The sequence below is a fragment of the Tachypleus tridentatus genome, unplaced genomic scaffold, assembly GCF_004210375.1.
Source record: "Tachypleus tridentatus isolate NWPU-2018 unplaced genomic scaffold, ASM421037v1 Hic_cluster_2, whole genome shotgun sequence".
In the NCBI taxonomy this organism is placed as follows: domain Eukaryota; kingdom Metazoa; phylum Arthropoda; class Merostomata; order Xiphosura; family Limulidae; genus Tachypleus; species Tachypleus tridentatus.
This window is the reverse complement of record NW_027467782.1, coordinates 36,701,334-36,719,490: the sequence shown is the minus strand read 5'-3', so window position 1 is coordinate 36,719,490 and position 18,157 is coordinate 36,701,334. Positions and strand designations below refer to the sequence as shown.

At 32.9% G+C, this 18,157-nt stretch overlaps 1 pseudogene across 1 annotated transcript; it reads left to right on the top strand.

Annotated features, from left to right (window-relative positions):
• The first annotated feature begins 339 nt into the window (after nucleotides 1-339).
• Nucleotides 340-15,044, top strand: LOC143242277 (branched-chain-amino-acid aminotransferase-like; annotated as a pseudogene). The gene is made up of 9 exons (XR_013022575.1): nucleotides 340-350; nucleotides 723-822; nucleotides 8,012-8,132; nucleotides 8,398-8,558; nucleotides 9,117-9,259; nucleotides 9,512-9,597; nucleotides 9,850-9,918; nucleotides 10,774-10,920; nucleotides 11,348-15,044. The product of XR_013022575.1 is annotated as a branched-chain-amino-acid aminotransferase-like (transcript).
• Nucleotides 15,045-18,157: the final 3,113 nt, after the last annotated feature.

Here is an 18,157-nt window from a genome sequence, read left to right as displayed (position 1 = left end):
ACTTTGTCTCTCTCTCTCTCTCTCTTTCTTTTAATTAGTAAATCCTTTTGTTGAAATTTAAGCTGAATAAACTTTGGTTCTAAAAGGTTTTCTTCCTTCTATACATTACACTAAATGATTAGTTTAATGAATGAATTTTGTAGTTTGCAGACCTTGAAATTATTAGGGCCAAACCTTCAGAAACAAGTACAAAGCCTGATGGTAATAATCTAATCTTTGGAAGGCATTTTAGTGACCACATGCTAGAGGTGGAATGGACAACTGCAGAAGGTTGGGGAGTTCCTCGAATCTGTCCCATTCATAACCTGTCTCTACATCCTGGTGCAAAGGTCTTGCACTATGCTCAAGAGGTATGTTCATGTAATAGAAGTAATTTGAAAATAAACATTTAGAGCAAATATTTAATTGTAAAATATTGCATGTGTTTGTGTATGGAGAATGGATGAAAAGGGCAGACATTAGTTGTAGGGAAAAAGATAGAAATTAGTAGAACCATAGTTTCTGTGTGCTACAAATTAATCACAGCACTGAATAGAACTTTAAAAGATCACTTTAGTTTACAAAGCAGCTAATTATATGTAACTGTAGCATATTTCTTAATTTTTTCGTGTTTCATATCACATTTGTAAAACTTTATCCATCTTGCTGTTATCTTGAACAGTAATGGTTATGGGAGTTGCTGCTAGCTTTCTTTTTTTTTTAATTCTCTTCAGCTTTTGAAGGTATGAAAGCTTTCAGGGTGAGGACAACAAGATAAGATTATTCAGACCAGATCTTAACATGAAAAGAATGAGAACCTCAGCAGGGAGATGCTGTTTTCCAGTAAGTACCAATGCACTGAATTATTTATCCACTTGTACTATAGGGTCACATGCACATGAGAGAGAGAGAAAGGGTAAAAACCTTCTCAATTCCCTTAATTTTTGTAAGTTGCAACAAAAGTTCTTATCCTTTTCTTAATAGAATGTAAATTAAAACTTCAACCCATCCTCAAAAGAGTCTTTCCATCATTGGGATCATCCTTATTATTTTCTGATCAAATAAGTTAACCTCTTTGAAATAAGGTGAACATTGGAGGTACTATTCCAAAATAAAACATAACTACAGAATTTATAAAGGCATTTAAAATGTTTGTAACTTCATTCTTTCAGGACAACTGTCAAGACCAGTTTTGGAATGACTAGTTTGTCACTAGTGCTGAATGCTAGGCTTAGGGCCTTTTGAGGAATAATAAAGAAAAGTTGGTTTTTGAAATTGATTTAGTAAATTCTACTTTTGTCAATTTTTACTAAAGGATTCGAGCAATATCCCTCATCCTGAACTGTTGTTAGTTGGACATAACACCGAATAAGGCAGCTGTATTACTTTTAAGCTGGTTAAAGAAATTAAGTGTAAAAACTTGCAAGGATATTGCATCAGATAATACTTGCCTGTGGATTTTGAAGATAGTTAAGGTATGGTCCTGTGAGCCACTATCCAATATTTCTTGTTTCTTCATAATGGGCTGGTGGTTCTATAAGATTGGAATTGCACTAATGATGCTTCTCATTGCAGAAGAGGTAATAAATTTGTCCATAAGGTCATTACTTTTGCATTAGTTGTGGAGAAGTTTGCTTTTAAGATAGTTTCCAAATTTTATTACAAAAATTTATCTCTAGTGGTGTACAGAATGATGTGTGTAGATGGGAAAGGTAGTCACAATTGGGAGAGACTAGAGCATAATTTTGGTACCTTTGCTCTTTTTATTTATATCAATGGCATAGGTGAATTGGGAATGACTTAAGTTTGTTGATATTAAGATTACACATGTTATAAGTAGTGAATGGATGCTTGTGCTTCATAAAAGAATTGAGTAATTTGCATGTAGGGGCAAATAAATGCAAAGTGGCTTTTAATTATAATAAATGCAAGATAATTTGTGCAAGATACCAAATTTATTTATAAATATAACTTCTATTTAAACAACCTCCATATTGTTTTAGAAGAAAATGTCTTGATGCCCTAGTTGATTAGTCTTGTAAGCCATCCAAGTAATGCCATGTTGCTAGAGGTAGGGCAAATATATTAATTTATAGAAATTCTGAAGTATGAAGAGGTTTTATTTTTCAATGTATAGATCACTGGTTAAGTCTAACTTGATATAATATAAAGTATTGTGCTTCTTACCTTATTAAAGATATTGAACTGTTTGAAATGTTTCAAAGGAGGGTTATTAGGGGTGATACCTGAAGTGAAGTTGTAATGAGAAATTTCTTTTTTGAAACTCTAAGAAAAGTTCAATTGTTAATTGAGAGAATTGATGTGTGAAGCCTGTCTTTTTGTGTCCATCATGGTGAATGTGGTAAAACTAGTGAACACAAGTTTTAGCTGAGTAGGATTTTTCTTCAGCTAAAGTTTTTACCAACAGGTGACTTGTCCTTTTGGAATGAGTTGCGTTCAAACATGAGGAAGGAGAGGATATAAGGGAAGGACCTATATTCATGATATAAAGGTTGCATTAAGTGTTAATGATTAGGTTAGTAGATATGATAGTCAAGATAGACCAACAGATCCCTTATCCATGAATTTTGTTATATTCAGGAATAATATGTGGTATGTAAAGAGGTAATAACCTATTTTAATCTGTAATCAATAATACAAAATTCTGTTTCTGGCTTAGCAACTAGCACCACTATTTGTTTCAATCGATCTATTTGCATTAGTAATCCCTCATTTTGAAGTCCAAATGCCATAATCATGAGGTTTACATTAAGTTTGCACTACTATGCCAGGATTGTTTTTCAGTCGCATTTTAGTGAGTTGTTTCCCATCCATATTAAGTGTCTGATTCAAATAATTATGAATATGTATTCTCTTGCATGTGCTATAATTAAAGATCAGTTGTCAAATATTCATTCAGTTTGAGTTAATCATTCATTCTATAGTACCTCAACATCTTTTACTGTTGGAAATTCCTAATATAAATGACAAAAAAGCAAAGACCTATGCACTTACCCTGGAAATACTCCACTAGTAATATGAACCCATTTTGACTTGGCTTCTATAACCTTTTCTGTGATTTGACTTGTTTAAGGTGATGAAGTGAGGTGAAGCATTATGAAAATGACTGCTGAGAAAGGGGAGTGAGACAAAGGTGGCAGAAGGGAAGTAGCCCAGGCTGGAGCCCGTAGTCCAAAAAGCCAAGACATCAACTCAAATGGCACGATTCGGGGCTAGGCAAGAAAATTGCCTTGGCTGGGATCTAAAGATCCAGTGCCAGAGATTTGGATGTTGAGGGGAGTGCCCCAAGAAAACTCACTTTCACAGGACAGGCATCAAACTTTTTACTCCCACCCCAGTTAGTAGTTGTTGGATTGGCTGGTTAATATTTTGGTTGGATATGTGAGTGAAAGTGACTTTCTTTGCTGTCTGAGTTATTGGGGTGAAAGAGCTGATAGAATGTATACTTTGTGTGACAAATACTACTTGACTTGAACAAATTGTGATTATCAAATAGTTGTATTATTACTAACTGAAAAAGCATAGAACCTCTCACTTTGTTAGCCTCATAGTGTGAACTTTTAAGATCGTGGGGAGTGACAAGGAGTCTGTCAACATAGCTGGTTCTTGTTGAATTATTTTGTAAAATAGGGATTTAAAAAACTAGTTAATCAGCTGCTTTTGTATTGTACAACTTCCTGGCTGGTGAAGCTAAGCTTAGATAACTTGGACATTGCCAAAGCTGGTCATGTGGTAGCAGGATTAAACTACTAGAATACTTAATGCAGTGTAAACAAATGCACATGGTAACACACTTTGGAAACATTACACTGAATCTTAAGTGTCCTAAACAAAACTGAAGCAACCACATAGAACTGTATAAATAAGAGGAAAAAGAAAGAAGTTGGAAAGAGTTTGGAAACAAATAACTTTATTACGAATAAGTAAATAAAGCTAATTGTGATAGAATAACCTGGAAGGTATTCCTGTATAAATAGTATGCCTGTAATTTTAATTATTGCTGAAATGTGTCCATTTAAATGCAGACCTTTTGACAATTTTATGAAGTTAACATGAAAAGCACAATGAAAGCAAGAGCTCATACTATAGCAGGAGAGAGAAAACAGGGTGTGAGTGTAAGAACCTCATCTTTCCAGGACTAAAAGCAATGAGGACTAGTAGGACTTCTACCCCTATCATCATGAAGGTCGCAGGAGACTACTCTAATGATAAAGTATCGACCTTCCTATAAGGTTATTAAGAATTTAGTCATATTACAGCAGGTCCAATCAATGTATCATTATTAGGAAATGGCTGTTGGATGTACTGAAACATGTACAAAAAGCTGAAAGGAAAATTAACTGTAACAAGGGCACAGAAGTTGTTTCAGTGATTTCCTGCTGTTTGTATAATAGGTCTTTGGTTTTATGAATAAAGTAGTCTGGTTTCCTTATTCTACTCTTAAAGTGAAATACTCAGTCAATCTTTTATACACATTTGTTAGTCCTATAAAAATCTTTTGCTAATGCAGTCCATATATTTATATGAAATGTGGATGTGTAAAGTTTGAGCCTAATGAGATGGTTAGGATATTAAGTTTTGAATTCCCATCACAGAACATGCTCATCCTATGTGGTTGACTGGGTCAGTCACAAGTTTTAAAAATACTAGTTAATCCTAAACTAATTGGGGTTAAGGTGATTATGGGGAAAGAACATGGATGTGTAAGGTTTGAAATTAGGTTACATTACAAGAATTGTATTTTAAGTTGGACTATAAGAATGTACATCTTAACTACAGATACATTAATTCCTTAAAAGAGGTTGTAATGTTCCTTTATTTGTAGTTAATTATTTTTGTATATTTATATACCTTTTTCTCTTTTTAATTGTACCATCTCTTGAGTTTGTTTACTCATGATGCCTGTTTTCACCCCATTAGAGAATTATAACATTATCCACATAATAACAGAAATGACTGTCACAGTATCTATGATCCATTGTAAATCAGTATTAGTATGGAAGTATGTTTTAGGCATTTTGTTAATATTCAGTAATCACCCTGCATCATTTATATAACTTGTTAAGGACCAGCATTTTCAAAGACATACTAAGTTTTGAATATTTTAACAAATGCTTTTTTCTTCTGATTTTAAAGAACTCTCGTATTACGGTTTAAGTTCTTAGTGTAAGACAGGGGTTCCCAACCGGCGGGTCGCGACCCCCCAGGGGATCGCGAAGCCTTGGTAGGGGAGTCGCGTAGCCTTGTTAGAAGTAGCTTGGGATAACATTAATTTTATTTCATCAATTACATTTTCATGCTCTTACATTTTTTTTTGTTTCGGTGCAAAGCAAAACGTGTGCTACGTTAGTTCAATGTCATTAGGTGATATTATGGGTGTATGTATGCGTGCCTGTGAGTGAATGTGAATGTGTCTGCAACTGTATGTATGTGTGTACTAGTGAGTAGCGAGTATGTGAGTGCACGCGCATGTACGCATGCTTGTGTGTCTGTTTAGCTGTGATTAAGTGTATGTGTGCTCGCTGTCGACACGTGAGTCACATGTCCGTTGCTGATTGGTGGATGACGAATCGCACGACTGGCCACGCTCCCTTCCCTCTCAATACTTATCCCATCATTACTCTACCTGCACCCCCCACAAGTAGTCAGTGTAAGATCTACAGTTGCCAAAGCATTCATTATTCAACATTTTTATTTTATTTTAACAAGGAGATAAGTAAGCAGTAGAGGTGAGTTATGCCCATGGCTAAACGGCGCAGATACTCAGAATGCTACCTCAACATTGGCTTCACCACTGTGCTCGCCAACCACGGCATCGAGAAACCACAGTGTGTTTTGAAACATCCAGAACACGCAAAGAAGGGTTTGGATTTCTTCAAACGGCATGAACGGTGTCTTAAAAGCCAAAGAATCGATAGAAGTGGGTCGTTTCAGCAGCAGAGTGCAGCCGTAGTGGAAGCTTCATATGAGATTGCATTCGAAATTGCTAAACAAAAAAAGCCTCACACGATTGGAGAAACACTTCTTAAACCCTGCATGATGAAAGCAGTAAATCTTATTCTTGGAGAAGCCAGTGCAAAGAAGATGCAGCAAGTATTCCTGTCAAATAATACTATACAGAGGCTCATTTCTAAAATGTCTATGGATGTGAAGGAACAGGCTTTGACTGAAATCAAGGGTTCCCCTTTGTTCTCCTTTCAGCTTGACGAGTTAACAGATGTAAGTTCATGTTCTCAGTTGCTTGTCTTCGTGAGATACATTAATTCAGGTGACATCAAAGACGAATTCTTATTCTGCAGTGCACTTGAAACCACAACAAAAGCTGATGATGTCATGGAAAAAGTTTCAACTTTTTTTCAAGATGAAGATCTTCAATGGGAAAACGTGTGTGGGGTTTGTACGGATGGGGCACCGGCTATGCTGGGATCGAAATCAGGATTCCAGTCGAGAGTGAAGAAGCTAGCACCTCAAGCAAAGGGCATCCACTGCATGATTCACTGATATGCTCTCGCCAGTAAGAGTCTCCCTGCCTCTCTGCAGGAAGTGCTCGAATCTGTAATCAAAATTGTAAATTATGTGAAGACTCAAGCACTCAACACTCGCCTATTCAAAGAACTATGCAAAGACATGAATGCTGACCACGAAGTCCTTATTTTCTACACAACAGTACGTTGGTTGTCGAAAGGAAACGTTATTAATCGTGTCTATGAAATGAAAGATGAAATAAAGCTATTCCTGAAGACTCAAGAAAGGAAAGATCTTGTAGCTCACTTTGAAGATGAAGCATGGAATAAAAGGGTTGCGTACCTAGCTGACATTTTTTGACCAGCTGAACAAGCTCAATTTGAAGCTTCAAGGAAGGGAAACACATGTTCTCCTTTTTTCAAGATAGTCTTCGGGCCTTTGTTTCCAAACTGCAGAACTGGCGTCGGAAAACCAATTTTGGAAACATTGCTATGTTTGAAAAACTTTGTGGAGTGACGGATGAGTCTCAGATCCAACTGGATCAGTTCCTCAAGGATGAGATTACCAAACATCTTCAGTCTCTAGAAAAGGAAGTCGAGCATTACTTCCCTGAGCTATCACAGGAACAGGAGGCCCTGGTAAGGAACCCATTTTGTGCTGAACTTGATGTATCCAGCATCCCAGATGATATCCAAGATGAATTTCTGGATCTAAGGAATGACTCTTCAGCTCGTGATCTCTTCAAGGTGAAATCCGTGACTCAGTTCTGGTGCGCTATGTATCAGTCATACTCCAAAGTCAGCATGATAGCTTTATGTGTCCTTGTTCCATTTGCTTCTACCTACTTGTGTGAGGCAGGATTTTCCACTCTTGTCAATATAAAAACAAAGAATAGGAACAGATTGGATGTTGGAGATGACATGAGACTGGCTCTAACAAATGCTCGACCACGAATTTCAAAGCTTGCTGCTGAAATGCAACATCAGGCATCTCACTAGCTGGGTTGGATAGCTGTTCAAACCTATGTTAATATTATTTTAAGAAATATATGTTCTTTTTGTGAATTCAGGTTGGACCAATGTGATTTAATTTGCTAATAAATAATTACAGAATTTTTAAATATTTTTCAGATGTTTCTTTCCCTCTCCTTCACAGAAAATAAAAAAAATTAAGCTGCTGATAGTAAGCCCTAAGTAGGGGGTCACATGGGTTTCAAACTTTTAGGTAAGGGGTCGCGAGTGCCAAAAGGTTGGGAACCCCTGGTGTAAGATAACATTCATTAAACGTTTTTTTAGTTTAAAGATGTGACTGTTTTTATAAGTGTTTTTTTAAAGAATTACTCATAGATGCATCAAGAATAAATGGTTATTTCCAATACTTGAAACATTGCATTTATTAGTATTGGATAACATGATGATCCAATGATGTATTTTTACAAACTTGCTACCCTACCATTAAGTTGTTGGAATGTAATTAAAAATCCAAATTTTGTACTGTATTCAGTGTATGTATATACTTGTAAATTACATATATTATTTCTCTCTAGGATTTTGATGGTAAAGAACTTATTACATGTATAAAAAAATTGATTAGTTTGGACCAGGAATGGGTACCTATATAGTTCTTCTTCTTCACTCTATATACGTCCTACATTTATTGGTATAGAGGTAAGATGTTTTTCTTTAATGTTTGTTTTACATTACATTATATTATATACACAAGACTTAAGTGTTTTTAATTATTTAATTGGTTTTCAATAAGGAATTCAAACATTACTCTTCTGGTAAAATTTATATTTGAAAAATTATGAGAATTAAAGATATCTGATGAACTTGAGTAAAATGGTGCTTTTTCAAATCTGAGACATTTCAAATTTCCTTTACTGATTATAATGTACATTTTAACCTTGCACACTTGTTTTGCTTATTTTAGCCTTCTCTTGGTGTAGCTGCAGCAAACAGAGCTCTTCTGTTTGTTATAACAGGCCCAGTTGGTCCATATTTCAGCACAGGAGTGAAACCTGTTTCCTTGCTGGCAGACCCTAAATATGTACGAGCATGGCCTGGAGGGGTTGGAGACAAGAAGATGGGATCGTAAGCAGTATATTAACTTTCAATTGTGATAAATGTTTTTTTTCTATATTACCATTTCTTTTTTTTCATAGCATTTGTTCTTCATGTAGTACTGCAAATCATTATTGTCTGAAGTCTTGTATCTCTAAAAATCAACTATTATAAATTTGTTTTTTAATTGAGATTGAATATTGTATTGTGTTTGAAAAACTAAAACTTTACTAAATTCATACTATTATCAGTTTATACCTAAAAGGTTTGTAATTTACTCTATTCTAACAACAGTAGCTTAAAAGGGAGACAAAACATATGTTTGTCTTATTTTAGCAACCACAGTTTATACCTGAAACATATTTTCTACTTTTAACAGTATCCTAAAATTTGTTTCACATCTATATTTAAGAAGTTTTATATGTAACATTTTGTATATAGGTAAATGTGGCTGAATTCAATATGTATATTTAAATCTTATTTTAATCCTATTCTACTTTAATAATTAAGGCTTAATGCAATTTTTGTATTTTGTAGTTTATGAAAATCTAATTTACTGTAATAAATTCCTTTCATTATTTTTGTTAGAAATTATAGCCCAACAATTTACATCCAAAGACATGCTGAAAAAATGAATTTACAGCAAGTGTTGTGGATATTTGGAGAAGATCATCAGTTAACAGAAGTGGGAACGATGAACATATTTGTACTGTTAATAAATGAGAAAGGAGGTTAGTCTGAACCTTGTACAGGATTGTCAATATATCCAGTTATCTGTATTTATATCATGATTTGATGTATTTATCAGTTAAATATGAGTATTAAACACAGTAACAATAAACTATTAGTTCAGTATAAAACCATGATTTAGAAAAGTATTACAATTAAATCTTGGTTAAGAATAAGCTCATTAAAAAAACAACAAAAACTTGTAGCTATAAAGCCATAGACATACAATTATATTTTTTTGTTGACCCTCATAGAGAAAGAGTTAATAACACCCCCTCTGAATGGATTAATTCTTCCTGGTGTGACAAGACAGAGTTTGTTAGATTTAGCCAAAACATGGGTGAGACCTTTTTCTTTTAAACATATTTACCTAATTTAGAAATGATCGTTTAGCAACATCCGAAGAAATCAGACCTATTAAGTAGGAAAATCTTTCAGTTATTTACTTACAAAAATTACTCAACAAACAGAATAATCTAAAGATGCTAGAATTTTTTGTTTTTTAAAATGTATGTTTTGAACAAAAGTTAGTTTTATTCCTTTTTTCCAAAATGCCTGTTTCACATACTAAAAACTTGTTTCTCCTTTACAGAATGAGTTCAAGGTATCTGAAAGACTGATAACTATGAAAGAAGTACTACATGCTCTAAAGGAAAACCGGGTAAAAACAAATGAACACTATTTTTTAATTTTACTACATTTCTTTGTTTTTCTTATAGCAAAGCCACATCAGGCTATCTGCAGTTCCAATATCAAATTGGTGTCTGTTAGATTCCTTCCAAGCAAAAATTTTGGGACCACTATAAAGTTTTAATTCCTAACTCTTAATAATTAAATATTCTCATTTTGGTTTTTAGCTAGATAAAGTAAATCTTGGTACAAATAATCTGTAGTATACAATAAAAGAGTGCATTTATCTGTGATACATCAAATGAAAACAAATTCTGGTATGATCTTTAAGTGTCTTCATGAAGTATTGTAATATACTAATATAACATGAACTGTGTTTTTTCAAATTGTACTTGCTATTACTGTTGTCTGAAATTTTTATATATGTTATTTTACATGGTCATTTTATTTGTATATGCTATGTGGAAAGTTTTATATTTGGCTCTTTGGGAGATATACATGAATAGTGTGACTCATCCTGTAACTGTCTTCCAGTAGTTTAATGTTCTGAATATAGTTTGAATTCATTCAGGAGCTTTTTGATGTGTTGGTAATATATACAGTTCTGGTGAGTGGATATGTCTCTAATTTATCTACCAAAAGTGTCTTTGGTAAGCAAGATGTCCAATGGTTGTAAAGGGATTAGGATTCAATTATTTTTGCAACTTACTATTCATTAAACCTTTTTAAATTATTTTAATATACTGTACCATGCAATGTGTAACATTTAATATAAGTAAAACTTTGTTGCTTGAACATATTACTCCTGTCTTACAAAACACTCACACAATGAGAAAGTTCAGTTTATAAGGGAATCTGATGTATGTGAATTAATGTCTTTGTATAGCTACTGGAGATTTTTGGAAGTGGTACAGCATGTGTAGTGTGCCCAGTGAGCCGTATCCATTACATGGGACATGATTATAACATCCCTACCATGGAACATGTTCAACCATTGAACCTGAGGTTTCTCAAAACACTAAGTGATATTCAGGTATTTATAGCAGTTGAACTTAGTCAAGGTTTGGCATCTAGGTTTGTAATTTAATTAGTTGTAGTTAGCCAGGTAAGCATACTGTTTTACATGTTAGTATTTTATTAAATGGTTACTGCAACCTCAATAGCTTCCCAGTTGTAATTTCAAATTGTTATGTCTGTTCACATCTTATTTTTCTGCTGTTGTCTTTCTAATGTTTAAGAGTACAATATATTTAGTTTCATTAGTTAGCTTACTTTGACAAAACTGCTTGTCTCTTGAAATATAAATTCCAAATTCACATCAATGTTTATATTGCTTACTCTTAATGAAGAAATCTTTTAATGTAGCAGTTACATATTAGATTTAATGTAGTAATAGTATTTTATAAAGTTGTGTAATATAAATTTGGATAACAAACACTATTCTTTTATTTGCCAATCAGTATGGTAGGATTCCACATAAATGGGTAGAGGAGATTGAAGATGTTCCTGGGATTCAGTTGGAGTCTGTGGAAGAAAGGGTTTAGCTATGTGCATCTCTCTCTTTATGCTGTGATACCTGTATAGAAGAGAAAAGAATAGCTAGTTTTAGCTCCAAGTTTTGTTACACTTGCATTTAAACTTCCAGAATATTCCTTGAATATTTACTAGAGTAGAACTGGCCAGTAATTGCCACCATCATAAAGTAAATGTTCAAGGCTCTCTTAATTATTAATCCAACTAGACTTCCAATGAGAAACATGTACACAGAAAACTAGTAATGCATGCTTGTTAAATCAAGTACATCTTTTTTCCCCATCCTTTAAGTGGATATATCTTTTTAAAAAAAATTTAAATGAATTGTAAAATCAGTTGTTTTTTGCAATTCTTTCAGACAGAGAAGGCACTTTCTTTACATAACTCCTAGTTGATTTTATTTGTAGCCTTCTAAAAATCTAGGTTTCTCTTTTGTCTGTTGCAATCCACCATTAGAAGCTGTAAAATTAACATGTACATCATAATAGTAAACAGTTAAAGTTTGTTATCTCATGAATACTGATAAAGTTCCATTTCTTTTATCAGTTCTTTTGAAAAACAAATTTGGCAAGCTTCCTTTCAAAATATTGGATGTATTCAAGCAAAAGTCTTTTACTTTAAAGTAAAATCTTAAAGGGACAAAAAGAAACTTGTTAGCATAGCCTGCCAAGGATGTCCCTTGCACCTACAAATTATCACCACCCCTTACTGCTTGTGTATTCATCCAACCTTTTCTTGAACTCTGAAGGTTTCTACCTCTTCCACTGTTTGAAGGCAACTCATTCCAAAAATCAACCACCCTGTTTGAAAAGTAACTGTCAAAATTGCAGATGACTCCTACTCTGCCACAATTTCAACCTATGCCCCCCTTGTCTTGTTTTCACTGCTAAACAGTTTGGATCTGCATCCTTAATCTTAAACGTATCAAATTTTCACCTCTGACCCATCTCTCTCCCAAGAAAACAACTTTAGAGACTGAGGAGTCATAGAACAGTTCCACAACCTCTGGCATCATCCTACTGCCTCTTCTCTAAACTTCTTTCAACAATGCAATGTCTTTGAGGAAGGGAAACAAAAACTAAAGCACTTTAAATGAAGTCTGATAAGTGATCTGTACAGTGAAACAACAGTAAAATCCCTTGTCTTCTATTCAGTATTTCTGTAGATGCTACTGAAAATTCTGTTAGCTCTATTGCTAGCTACAATACACTACTTAGATGAGGTACGTGATTTTTCAATCACAACACTCTCCTTTTTCTTTTCCAACTGCAGTATCTAATGTATTCTAGTTTAACTTGTAACAGTAATTTGAATTGTGAAAACCTACATGCATCACCTTACATTTTTGATACTTAAACATCATTTGCAACATTTGGCCCAGTGCAGGATATTTTGATACAGTTAGCCACCCTAAAAATCTTAATTTCATATGTAAACTTCATTATTTTATTAGTCATTCCAGAGTCAACATCAAATATAAATTGCAAACAGCACAGATCACTGAGGTACACTACTTGTCACTGTGATCCAGTCAGATCTAACACCACTTATTACTATTCTTTGCTTTCTACTCTCCAGCTAAATTTCTATCTAATTTAATAACATTTTCCCCACACCCACCCTTAATTTAAGTTGTTTTGTGAGTGACCTTAGCAAATGCTTTTTGAAATTCAAGATAAATCAAACCTACAGTATCTTATTAATCAACTCTTGCAGTAACATCCTCAATGAATGTCAAGATTTGTTTATAGAAGAATTTCCTTTCTACTGTGATTGTGCAAAATGTGTATTTGCTGAAGTACTCTATTCAGTCTTGTTAATTAAAATCTAGTAAATTGTACTTCAAATAATGGATTTAGTTGTGTAGGATAAAAAATGTATTTTCTATAAAATGAGTGATATTTAATAGAAGTACTAACTTTTGAGTTTTGGTAGACTGTTAATCATTGTTTTGTTTAGTTATTAAACAAACAACATAGTGGTTGTGATACATAATCTCTTGAAATACATATCATTTTCTAATTATTTAATGTATTTATTGTATTGCATAAATATTTTGTGGTAAAATGTCTTTTGATTAACCTGTTTGTTGTTTGACACAATGAGCATCTCCCAGTTCTATCACCAAAGCTTCCTTAAAAAATAATTTCCCTTTTTGAAAGGAGAGAAGACTTAACACGTTTTTTCAAACAACAAAAATACAAACATACAATAACTAATTAAATGGATGCTAGACTTAAAAGTACATAGCACTTAATTTTTGGACTTGCAAGTTTAATGTTATGAGAAGTGGTTATAGGAGAACCTCCAATACACTAAATTGTTACCTGATTAGAATTAAAATAAACTGAATTGTCAAAATATAGATGTTTTCCAAAACCTAGATGCTTTTAGCTATGAATAAATTCTAAATTAAACTAGATAACATGCATCTCAATCTTGTTAGTAGATATACTCTGATAGCACCACTAGTTGTTTCCAGTATTTGTACAAATACTGGAAATACTTGGGAGTTTTATAATTTAGGTTTCAAATATTATCTAAACTAATAGTGTATCTATAAGTGATCAAGAAAAATGTATGCATAAATCTTAATATACATTAATGGTGCTACTAAACCTATAAAATGAAGAATAGATCCAGAATTCAATGTTTTAACACAAGGATAGCATCCTTTGTCAAAATGGAATTAGTTTTCTGCCACTGATATACAGAGTGTGTGGAAAGTCACTGTGCAGTTTTATAATCATATTTGATTCAGTCTATTTCAAGCCAGCAACTGATAGTGGTGTTTAGAAACAAAATAAGAAGGATCCAAGTCTGTATTGATGACAACGGTGGTCACTTTCAACATTGTTTATAATTGTCATTCATATTTACCTCCTGTATTCTATATTGAAGCATGTCTGTTAATAAATATATAAGTGCACAGTGACTTTCTGAACACCCTGTATTATTTATTCACAAGCCCTTATTGGTAGTCTAGATAAATATGAAATATTTAATCAGCAACTAAAGGAAATGCATGATGAAATAGTCATTTCTGTGTTGAAGAACAATACTTGCACATAAAATGTCTGTAGTGAAAATTGATAAGGCTCCTCTTACACATGCAACTATTTATATAATACATGCACTGAATTGTTAATAGTAATAACTTTGGTCTCTTATTTAATAATTTACTTATTTTTGAGTAGCTTGTGACATTTTTAAGTTTGTTTTTTACAGGTAGCATTATTTGTTTACTATTTACTCTACATGTTTACCTTTTTTTTTCAATATTAAGAAATATTAGTTTTAGATTAGTTGGTGTATACTTTTGCTGTTTGGTGAATTATGCCAGTGACTGGCTAAAAGAAATGTTAACTTTTTAATCTCATATTCTTGTAACTCATTGAAATAATGATGCAATGCTGATTTTAATTTTGTTTTGCCTTAACTTTAGATACATTGCTCAATCTTAAATTTCATCCATTTATAAGTTTTTAACTAAATTTTGTTAAGTATTTATTCTACAAATCATTGAAGTTATCTGCTAGACAAGTAATGTAACTTGAATCTGTCTTGGAGTATGAAAAAAATTATTCTTTTATTTTGAAATAATAAACAGCACTTTATACTTCACTGGGGGCATTGTTTCAAACATAGAGATAGAAAACAAATGCAGGTTGTCCTGTTGGTAAACTGTTTTATTCCACTTTGATAGTGATTCCAAAAAGCCATTTTAACTTGATTAAAGTAACTATTCACTTTCAGACTAGTCAAGAACACTGAAATAAACTATTAGGAATGACTGGAACAATATCTAATAAAATACATACAAGTTTGTGTTGCAAATGTGTGTGAGCATCTAACATGTTGAACAGATGAATTTGCATTGTAATTTTCTTACTGAAGCTAGTCATATAACATCACCCATAGTTGTATTTAGATGTTTGTTTTTCACACACTAACACTTGCAGGTAGTTTTAAAAATTTGACATTTTTACGTGTGAAATAATACACTAAGAGTTAAAAAATAGCACTGACTGCTTTGGCAAATTACTCTAGGTAGAAAATCTGTATTATATGATGTAACTAATGCTTGAATTAACTGCAGATACCAGTCACTTTCTGTTATTCTTTTGTCAGTTATAAATACTTTTAATGATAAGTCACTAAAGTGTGTTTTACAAGCTTCTTAACCACAGGTAAGAGTAAATTTTAATTAACACATTTAAATCTTATTTTCTACCTAAAATGTTTCTATAATTACTTTGAATACCTCTGAACTTTCTTTTGTATAGTATTAATAACAGTAGTAGTTGGTTTACTAACCACTTTTTCAACAAATGTCAGTTTACAACTTACTTTCTCAGGATGTAGGACTTAACTTTACATGCAAAGCCAGAGAGTAAGGGGAATACACAAATAAATTACAAATGTTATTGTTACATAATCATTTAATTGTGATTTTAAATAATCCTGCAAAATATTTTCAGAAACGTACAAGTTTGGTATGTCAGTTAAAACTGTATTAGATTGAACTTCCATAAGGATAAACACCACTACACTAATACAATATTCTACATATATGAGTACAGCTTATAAAATGTAAGATTTTGGAGAAGCATAATCACAAATTTTGGGAGTCAAATTTTTCTAGGAAAGTTTTCACAAAAGTGGTATTCTTCTATAAGTAAAGAACAAAGATCATTTAACAAACTTCTAAACAATTTATTAGCAGCAGTAAGACTAGTACTCTTACTACTGTATCAAAAATACAAGTTCTACAACACTGTATCCCAAACTTGAAAAATCTGAAATGTACTAGTTTCACAATCACATCCCACTTTGTTGTTATTACTTTTAAGTACAATTTGAAGTGTAACCAACATCAATAGGAAAAATTTTCATTCATTTGAAGCAAAGGAACATAATGAATTAAAAATAATACACTACTACTGTAAACAGTCCAATGAAGCTATAGTCTAAATCTAGGTATTCTCTCCTATAGTTATCTACAGTTTTGTACAAACAATTCATAGAGGTAACTTTCTCTTTTAAGCTGTTCCATTCATAAAATGTAGACTATGAATTTTCATATTTTCACTAACACCAATTAAAATTATTTAATGCAATGTAAGGTTGAAAATACAGTATCGTTCTATACAACCCATCAGATGAGCATAAATAAACCTGTTTGATTTAAAAAAAACAAAAAAAATCCTTCATTACTAGTAAACTTTCAAAACAATTACATAGTGACAATGGTAAGGGTTTTATAAAATTGTCCAGATTCTAGCATTCTGGACCATATAGAAATGCACCTAACATTCAAGAACCCACTGTCATTAGAGTTGTTCAGAGAGTATTAACCCTCCTTTTTATTAATAACAAGAAAATACTATGGTATTTTTCAATTCAGATTTCCCAACAGGCAACCCTGCTAATAACTTTTAACAAGATATGACTTTAGGTGCAAGCCGTCTTATGAATTTCGCCCAAGTATGTAGTGGTCTTAGATTTAACTAGCTTTCTGAATTTGAAAAAGTAGTAACTACTGCTTCATGTTGATTCTAATGTATTTGCTGTGTTGTTGATCAAAACTGATAGTCTCGTCTACCTTTCTGTAGGATAAGGCACATACAGTTCACTTTAAAGTGACCCAGCATTCATTCCACACAGACCATAACATAGTAGAACGATGAAAGTTACACCTACTCACTGGAAACTGATGGGTTGTGTTGCAACACCAGGCGTTTGGGTAGTTAGTTAACCTTTGGCCTAGCTCACACTCAATCAGTAGGACATTTTGTCAAAGGTACCACCACACTAGCTGCTGTTGTAAGTTTGATCTCTTGATTTCTGTTCATAGTTGTTACTTTAAACCTTATCAAAGCAGAAACTAACTTTATTAGAGTAAGTAAATCTCTCACACTCAAGTAATCCTTCATTGGTTCTCCAGATAGTCCTTAAATGAACTTGTCAAAGAAGATCTGCCAGAGCCATGTGATGGTATATTTTAGTGTACAAATGGTACACACTACCCATTTAAATTATCCTCTATCAACTCTGATGGATAGCTCCTTTTTCTACTAAGTTGAATAATTGATACAAATTGTTATGACCGTATCATTACCTCAGAGTTGCATCTCATAGAATCAAAGGCTGAAGTCCAGCCTAGAGATGTGATTGCACTACCTATTTATGAGACAAGCCATTCCAAACATTTATCTCCATAAAGTATCACAATCAAGCCCCCACATCAATAGCCACACATCACTTCAGACTTACTTTATTTCACATTACTGTTAACCTATATTCGCATTCCTCTAGGTATGTGTTGTTTCTCGTCATTTCTTGATCAGTCAAACTAAAGATAAACAGTATATTTTTGAAACGATAGAAATAAACTTGTATTAAATATAAACAAAACAATTATTCGTTATCTATAATGCAAATAAGCTTGCATTTTATAAAATTTTAGTATTCTCGAGACAAATATTGGCTCCTTATTTTCAAAACGATTTGTGATTTATTATTTTATCATTCATCTGATACTCTATATGTTTCAACCGTTACTGACTGATGATTCATCTGGTACTCTGTATGTTTCAGCTGTTACAAAGTGATGATTCATTCGTTACCCTGTATGTTTCAGTTGTCATTGAGTGGTGATTCATCCGTTACTCTGTATATTTCAGCTGTTACTAAGAGATGATTTATCCGTTACCCTGTATGTTTCAGTTGTCACT